The following is an 8,241-nucleotide window of genomic DNA, read 5'->3' as shown; positions in this document are numbered from 1 at the left end:
TAAATAAATAAATAAATAAATAAATAAATAAATAAATAAATAAATAGCCCTGACGTGGCTGATGAGCAGCTCTGGGGGCAGTAAGAGGTTAACCTGAGGAGGGGGCGATTGGTGGGGCTCATAAATAAATAAATAAATAGCCCTGACGTGGCTGATGAGCAGCTCTGGGGGCAGTAAGAGGTTAACCTGAGGAGGGGGCGATTGGTGGGGCTCAGCGGCCACTGATAGGTCACTGCTCGGTGGTCTGCTCCCTGCGCCTCTCATCCGTGAAGAAGGCTCTCCGCCTCCGAAGATGCACTGATTGGGGACTTTGTTTTCCTCCTGGCCCGACACACAAACACACCGGGCTTCACCGGCTTCTTTTTTTTTTTCTTTTTCTTTTCCGTAAATTGTTTGTTTGTTTCACCCGCCCTCATCATGGATGAGCACCGGCTGCTGAAAATAATCGCTCGCTGGGTTTTTTTCTTCGTCTGAGGGGCCGTGAAGTTTGGTGGAAGTTTGTGACGACGGCACCAACCATCGAAGGTAAAAATAATAATAATAATAATAATAAAACAAACTCAGAAAACTCCCAACTCTGCTTTGAACGTGAGAGACTTTTAATGCGGCTGTGAGCTGTTTATTTGTGTGCGACTGCGTGTCGCTTTGTTGAGAGTTCAACTTGCAGCCTCTTGACGTAATGACGTCAGTAATAGTCGGTAAAACTAAAATCAAACCGAGCGCGTCACATTGATTTACAGTCGCTTTTTTTTCTGGATGAACTCATAGTAAACTGAATATGCTCTCCGACATTTGGAGTGCTATATGGGCTGTCATTTCCTGTTAAGCCAGGACCACTGTTCATCAAGGTAAATCATTGCTGAACACCTGTGTTGTACTAACATTTCAAAATTTAAGGTGAGTTAATTTATTTTTGTTTCTGTTTTATGATGTTTTTGTTCATCCCGTGTTGAATATCAGTGAAGGTCAGCTGTTGGGTGATTTTAACGTTTTATTTTTTTATTTTATTTATTAATTTTTGTCTTGTTTTGAAGTAAACTCATGCAGTAATGTGTGTTTCTTTTTGGTAGTTTGTATGTCAGATAATATACAGTAGTTTATTTCAYATCAGTTTCTGCCTCAGTGTCTTGCTGGAGTCCCAGCCCCCAGATTGGTGTGAGTGGAAAGAGTAGTGCTGGATACAYGTGATAAAAGTGTTTGAATGGACGAGAAACTTTGTAAAACACTTTGCAAACTTTTAAGTAGTTTAAAAAATTGTTATGAAACTGTTCATTCATTTGGCCTTTCGTATGGAAGCCGAGAGCGGACATTTTCTACATATAATTTTTCCCATGCATAAATATGTTATCTCCAGATAACTATGGTTTTCTCGATAAGAGCATATTTGTCATTATCATGAAATAACAACGACCGTTTTCTCGAGATAATGAGTTAAATTTACTGATGGTTTTCTGGAGATAAGTTATGGTTTTCTTCTCGTGCATCATTCAGTAACCATGAAGACGGTCTTGTCTCCTCAGCTGGTCACTGATGAAGTTTATTACATCAGCGGGATCAATTAAGTGTAAAYGCCTGCTGAACTGCAGTCGGACCAGCCATCTCCTGAAATGACAAAAGCTTATATAAAAATCTGTTCAAGACAAACAAACGACAATTATAGCCCATGATCAATGCCAGGTTCTCTACGATCTGACAGTTTCAGCTAAAGTTCATTCTTGGTCAGGTTTTAAGAACACTGGGAAACTGATCGTGATCATTCAATAAAATATAACTTATCTTGAGAAAATGCTTATAATTATTTTGTGATAACGACATAATTAACTMGTTATCAATCACCTTTATTTAACCAAAGCCCATTGAGATCAAGATCAATTTTTCAAGGGTGACCTGGTCAAGTGGTCAGCAGCACACATCACAGGGTGGTTGACACAAAAGTTACATTGTAGAAAAGAAAAATATACATAACAGGCAGTAGCATTACACAAATTTAGATAATGGGTATYACAAAAAGTCTAGATGAGGCAAAGTAATAATCTAGGCGTTGACAGTAGTTTCAAGACTGAATGAAATCACATTTGAGAATTAAATGACCAAGTTTTGGTTGAGTACAGACCGAAAAATAGAAGTAACATGTACAGTAGACAAATAGTGTTTAAAACAAACATAGGAAGCTATCAAACCTCTTGATGACAGTATCTGTAAGGATTGAAATAAAGGATCTCGGCAAGACGAGTTTTGCTAATTTCAGTTCCATCTGTAATTTGTTCCAGGTTGAAAGGKCGGCAAAGCTGAACGCTCTTTTCCCTAGTTCAGTTCTGACATGAGGAACTAACAGTACTAGATTGTTGGAGTGCAGGAAATAATGACTGTATGTTGTTTGTATTAAGTTGATAAGGTATGGTGAGACTAAGTTCAGGAGGGTCTTGTAGATTAGAGATGTCCAATGAGTGTATCTGCGAGCAGTGAGAGATGACCAGCCAGATTAAACACAGTGATGAGTAAGGTAACTGGAGTCTGTGATGAACCGTAGAGCACTATGGTAGAAGGAGTCTAAGGACTGCAGGTTATCTCGAGAAAACCATGTGCAAAACATCCATTCTTGGCTTCCATACTTTTGACCTGTCCTGTTTGGACTATAGTAATCTGCATCTGCATACCTTAATTTTTTGTCCTCCAAGTTCTTTATAATATAGTTCTTAGTAAACACATGTATGTAATTTGTTATGTGCTCACTACAAAACAAATTTATCTATCCATTTATTATCTTTACTCAAGTTTCCTTTCCAAGTCACAGGGGTCACTGGTACCCATGTGCAGCGGTCACTGTGTGAAAGGTGGGGTACACCCTGAACAGGTCCCACATAAGGCAGGATGATAAAACAATAATATATATTGTGATTAGGTCTGTCACAATAACAAATTTTGCTGGACGATAATTTGTCTCTGAAATTATGGCAATAAATGATATTATTGTTTGGAGACAAATTTAAACTAATATAATGCAACACGTTCTCACTCCCGACTCAACATATTTATGCTTGGTCAGGTACCGTCTGYATCCAGTTTTGCTGCATCGGGTAACCCCCTCGCATCAGTTATTCACACCCGCGGCTTTTCCGGGTTGCGCCACATAGGGGTCTTTGGGTTGGGGGTCTGTGGTTAATATGAGGGATCGGGATTAATGGTTAATTTTAGGTACTGAGGTCAGGGATAGGATGTATATGTCTAATAGGAGTTTAATTTAGGGTCTGGGACAGTTGGTTGTTGTGCAAATCCTACTCTTTTCAAAAATATGACAACRTGCTCCTCCTCCTCTGTCCCATCTCATTAATAACTGATGCAAGGGGGGTACTCTATGTGTCCAAAACTTGACGCAGACGGTACCTGACCAAGCGTCAATATGTGACGAGTTGGGGAGTGAGATTGGGTTGTATAATGATAACCCCTCCCCTCATTCTGTTTACAAAGCTTAAGGAAGTTYATGAAATTTGCGTGTATAAAAAGAAGTTCCAGAGGCACCTGGACCAGAGATTGTGAACAACAGCTACTGAAGCTGTAAAATTGCAACCCAACTCTATCAATGCCGGCACAATTTATTTTTTTATGTGTCTTCCTCTGGCTTCATAAAATTTATGTAATGTAAAAGAAAACAACTCAAGGTTAGGCAAGATGCCCTGAGGTGTTGCCTGCTGAAAGAGAGCATCAGAAAACTGAAGATGCTCCTCTAGCTACTGTAAATGTCTGTTCATAGGGCTTTCATGCTACACAGACTGAGGCATGTGTGTACATACCCAATGTGAGAGTTCTCCCCATGCTGAGTAGAAAATAGGGTGACACAAAGAAAACAAACAAGATGGTAAATGAAAATCATTGACTTCGTTTTAATTTATTGGACAATTAATTGATTTATTGCGTTTTCCAACAGGCCTAATCGTAATAGACCTGATCAATATTAATACAAAAAAAAAAACGTCAAAGAATGTTGATAATTTCACTGAACTCTGATCCAGAACCGCACAGCATTCTGGGGGATGTAGGCAAAGAAAAGGCCTTAATCACCTGACCTTTAATGAAACCATTCCCCCAAAAGACAGCAAAGACCAGTAAGTCTTTATGCTGCTTCTTGTTGTTCACAAATCACTGGTGGATCTGGAAATAACCAGTTGCATACATTTATGTGAGTTTTTAAAAAAATCTGTAATTCATAAGGTATGCTGCTAACAAAAGACAAACAATAACAGACACAGCCGACTACATGATTGCCCGTCTTTCTAATAGTCATGCAGGAGACAGCTGTGCTGGAWAACACACAACAAAACTGAGAAATCGCATTTCTATAGCAAGAATATGGGATAAAAATAGATCCTGAAACAAAATAGTTAGTCAATGAGTACTGAGTGGTGTAGATCTCAGGGTCTTTAGTTTGCTGGTGTTTAAAACGTGATGACGCAACTCTTTGAGAGGAGATGTCTGCTGTGTTGTGCACATGCAGCACAGCATGTGAGAAACTGAATGTTCRGGGCGCCTGAAGCTGAATGTGCAGTTTGTCCCCATGTGTCAACAGCAGGCTCAGTGTGTGCACGTATGTTTATTTCAGTGTGTGTGTGTGTGTGTGTGTTTGGTGCTTTATGGTTTACTTCTTAGAGCATGATATCTATAGTCGAAACCCTCTTGCATTTTTATTTCATTCAAACATAAAACAGAAACTGGTTCCTTAACTCAACTTGCTTCAACATCAAGCTCACAGTTGTGAAAAAAGCTTATCTAAAAAATGTCAAACCTTTCAACAACCTTCCTGCCATATAGCACATAGTGCTGCGTTAACAGTACTTGCAAAATCTAATAAAAAAGGGGGGGGGGGGGGGGCTGCCTTTTTTTTTCTTTAGGTTTCTGTACCTGGAATATTGAAATGCTTTAGAACAGTACTTGTAAAAGTTAAATTGCTACTATGGACAAAAATTAATGTTGTACAACTTAGTCCTAGTGGGAGAAACATTTAGGAAAATATGTCCTCACAGTTCAATTGTACACTTGACACATCCAAGAAACATCAACATTATGAAGGAGATTTTCTTTAATCTGAAAAGTGACATTAATCTCAGTGACTACTACAAGCTTCCAAGTGGAGCAGCAGCATATTTAAAGTTGCTCATTGTACTGATGGCAGCCAGCTCTTTCTTTGAATGCAACTCAGTTTTGTAGTTTCTGACGCCCCCTCTTCTCTTGAACCTGCCTGTGGTTGTCAAGCATGGGAAAATGTTTCTCAACATCACAGGAAATGACAATTGGTGAATAGATAGCACTCACCACAATCTGTTTAAAGTGTTTTTCATCTTAACAGTTACCTTTTTTTCTGTCTTTTTTTCCTGAAATTCTTTGTAAAAAGTGACTAAATGTTCAACCATTGCCAACATTTTGTGTGAATGCTGCAGTTTAGCATGTTTTTCTCTTTAGTTTCTAAATGACCTTTTGTGATTTGTAACTAGTTCTGCTTACTTTCTGGTATTTTAGATATGAATCTAACATTAGCTTGTTCAGGATGTTGTGACTTTAAATTTTTTATCTCTACTTTTTTCAATTATCTAGGTTAATTAAAAGCTTTACTTACGATAGTGAATTGAGATCCTTGAATGCCTAAAAACTGGGCTTTGTACTTCAGCATACATGATTCATTTTTAGCTTTTTAATATTGTTTAGGGTAATTTTCACTTTTTAGCTAGTGTTTTGATCATTTCATCTTTTAACTAAAGTTTTGTCAATTTTAGCTAACAGCTACTACTTTGCTGAGCTGTACATTTAGCTAGTGCTTTTCTAATTTTTACTTTAGCTACTGTTTTGCTCATTTTAGCTTGTAACATTTGTTTAGCAAATTTGTGGGATTAGCTGTTTTGATAATTTCACCTTTCCACAAATGTCAGCAAAGTTATTCGGCGTCTGCATTCATGCTGCAGTTTTAGAACATCTCTTTAGTTATTCCATCATAGAGATGTAGGTCTGAATTTGACCATTAATGTCGGCGTCTTGTTTGGTTTTATTCATGTATTCTGAGCCTACACTTTGTTGACTGCACTATATTAATATCATAGTGTTTGGAACATTAGTCAGTGCTTGAAGTGGTTAAAAAAAAAGTCCTGGTACTCTCCATCGGCCCACTCTCTGTACATTGCACCCATCGCTTTTCGTCACATACTATTATACTAGCAATTATTATCTATATAAAGCTTGTCCATACTGAGCTACTGGAAAAATCAAAATGTGAACATACATGTGTAAAAATTAGACTTTTATTTAGTGAAGAATGTATTTAATAAAGTGGGGTATGTTGGTGTGGACTGGGCCTTAGGAAATTCATTGTAGTAATGTATTTTTTAAAAAGCTTCAGCTTTTTAAGTATTWTTTTTACAGAGGATTGTCTTTTTTACTTAAAGCTGTAGAGTCTTTCATGAACTTTTGTCTCATTTTTCCTCATGTGTTTTCATGTGGAAAGATTTGCTGAAGTAAGACTAAACRTCAGCTCTGGTGCTTTGAGATACAACTGAAGCAGAAGTGTGCCTAAATTTTAAACAATGATGTTAACAACAATGTTCTTTGTGAACCATGTATCATTCAATTGCTGTTGTTATGATTTTTAATTTGATCCCATCAGAAGTGGTGTACAGTGGGTCATAACTTCCTGTTATCAACTGATTTTCTGTGGGCAGCATAGCTTAAACAAGTCAACTGCAGCTTACAGTTAGAGACAATGGTGCTGTGTACTGTTTGAGGTTTGTGGGAGTAAAGTAAGTGTACCCTAACGACAAAACATTAGATGTGCCAGGACTGCAGACAAGTGAGCACTAGTCCAGGTTCCAGCATTGATATTAGTTCCTCATATGTGTTGAAAATGTTCCTGTTGAGCGAGAAACTGGTTTTATTTTATAGGCTTCTTTTGTTAAAGCTAAAAAAAAACAACAACCTTCAGCAAACTAAAAACTGTGTTCTTTCTCTAATTTTCAAAGGTAATAAAAGGATATGAGATGTCTGATACATAAAAAATATATAGTTTTATTGGTAAACTAAGGATAACCATCTGCCAGCAATCCTTGTAGATTTAGTAAAAGTAAGTTTGCTAAGAAGTTAAGTTGTAAGGAGTTGTAACAAATTGTTCCACCAATTAATAATTGGAATCTGTACTAAGACTTCTCATTGATCATGTTAATGAAAAACACTGAATTATTATTTTTTTGGTTCATTAATAAAATGACAGTTTTGTTGATTGTATTTTTGTTGCCACTTTTTGTCCTTATGCCCCATTTTGTCCCTGTCAGACTTTAGTTTGTCTTCCTGTTTGAGTTCTAGTGTAAATCTTAAGCTASTCCCTTTTTTATTTGAACATAAGCCACTGTGCTTCTCAATCAATGTTATCTTTGGTATTTTTAGTATGTGCATGCAAGTATTCACAAAAGAAATATGTAATATTTCAAAAAATGCTCCTACACTTGCAATCAGAAGTTCTCATCTACTTATCATGGGTATTAATGTCACATGAATTTAACGCTTTTAATGATTGATTTAGCAGTTTTTAATTTTTTAATGCTTTAGTAAAGCCATTTCGGAATCTTAAAGTTAAACTGCTTTGTCCAATTAGAAACCAGTTTTGATGTGTGTTTGAAAACATTGTCCATTTGGAGGACCCAGATGTGTCTCAAGTTTTAATCATCCAKCTGTTGATTTGAGGGGAAGTTAAATATCTTAGTCCTCTTGTCATGTGGTAACCCATGACGTCTGATGAGTAACTTGGACATTTGTGGACAAACAATCCATGATTGTACAGTTTTGTTTTATTTTGTTATATTTCTCAGGCTCATCAAATTGTACAGTTTGGGTTTGTATGAGTTTTGTAGAGAGGAGAAGGACATTTGAGCATCTGTTGGTTTATTGAGGTGGGAAGGATTGTCAAGTGGTGGGTGTTGATTTTGTTTTGTTTGTGAGTGGTTCTCAGGCCACTCTATTAAGAGCAGACAYCTTCCATAGCCTTATATGAAAAGGCTGATTGTGGGATGTTCCATTTCCACCTAGTGGTGATTGTGTTTGTTTTAACCAGAGGTTTATAAGTACATTTACTTTGTTACAGTACTTAAGTAATTTTTGAGGATTTGTAATTTTACCAAGTATTTTTTTAAATTGTGAGTTTTACTTTTACTTAGTTACTTTTAAAACCTAAAAATGATACCTTTACTTATTTACTTCAAAGTTTAACAC

This window comes from Austrofundulus limnaeus, unplaced genomic scaffold (assembly GCF_001266775.1).
Source record: "Austrofundulus limnaeus strain Quisiro unplaced genomic scaffold, Austrofundulus_limnaeus-1.0 Scaffold122, whole genome shotgun sequence".
NCBI classification, from domain to species: Eukaryota; Metazoa; Chordata; class Actinopteri; order Cyprinodontiformes; family Rivulidae; genus Austrofundulus; species Austrofundulus limnaeus.
Note: the sequence above shows the minus strand (reverse complement) of the source record.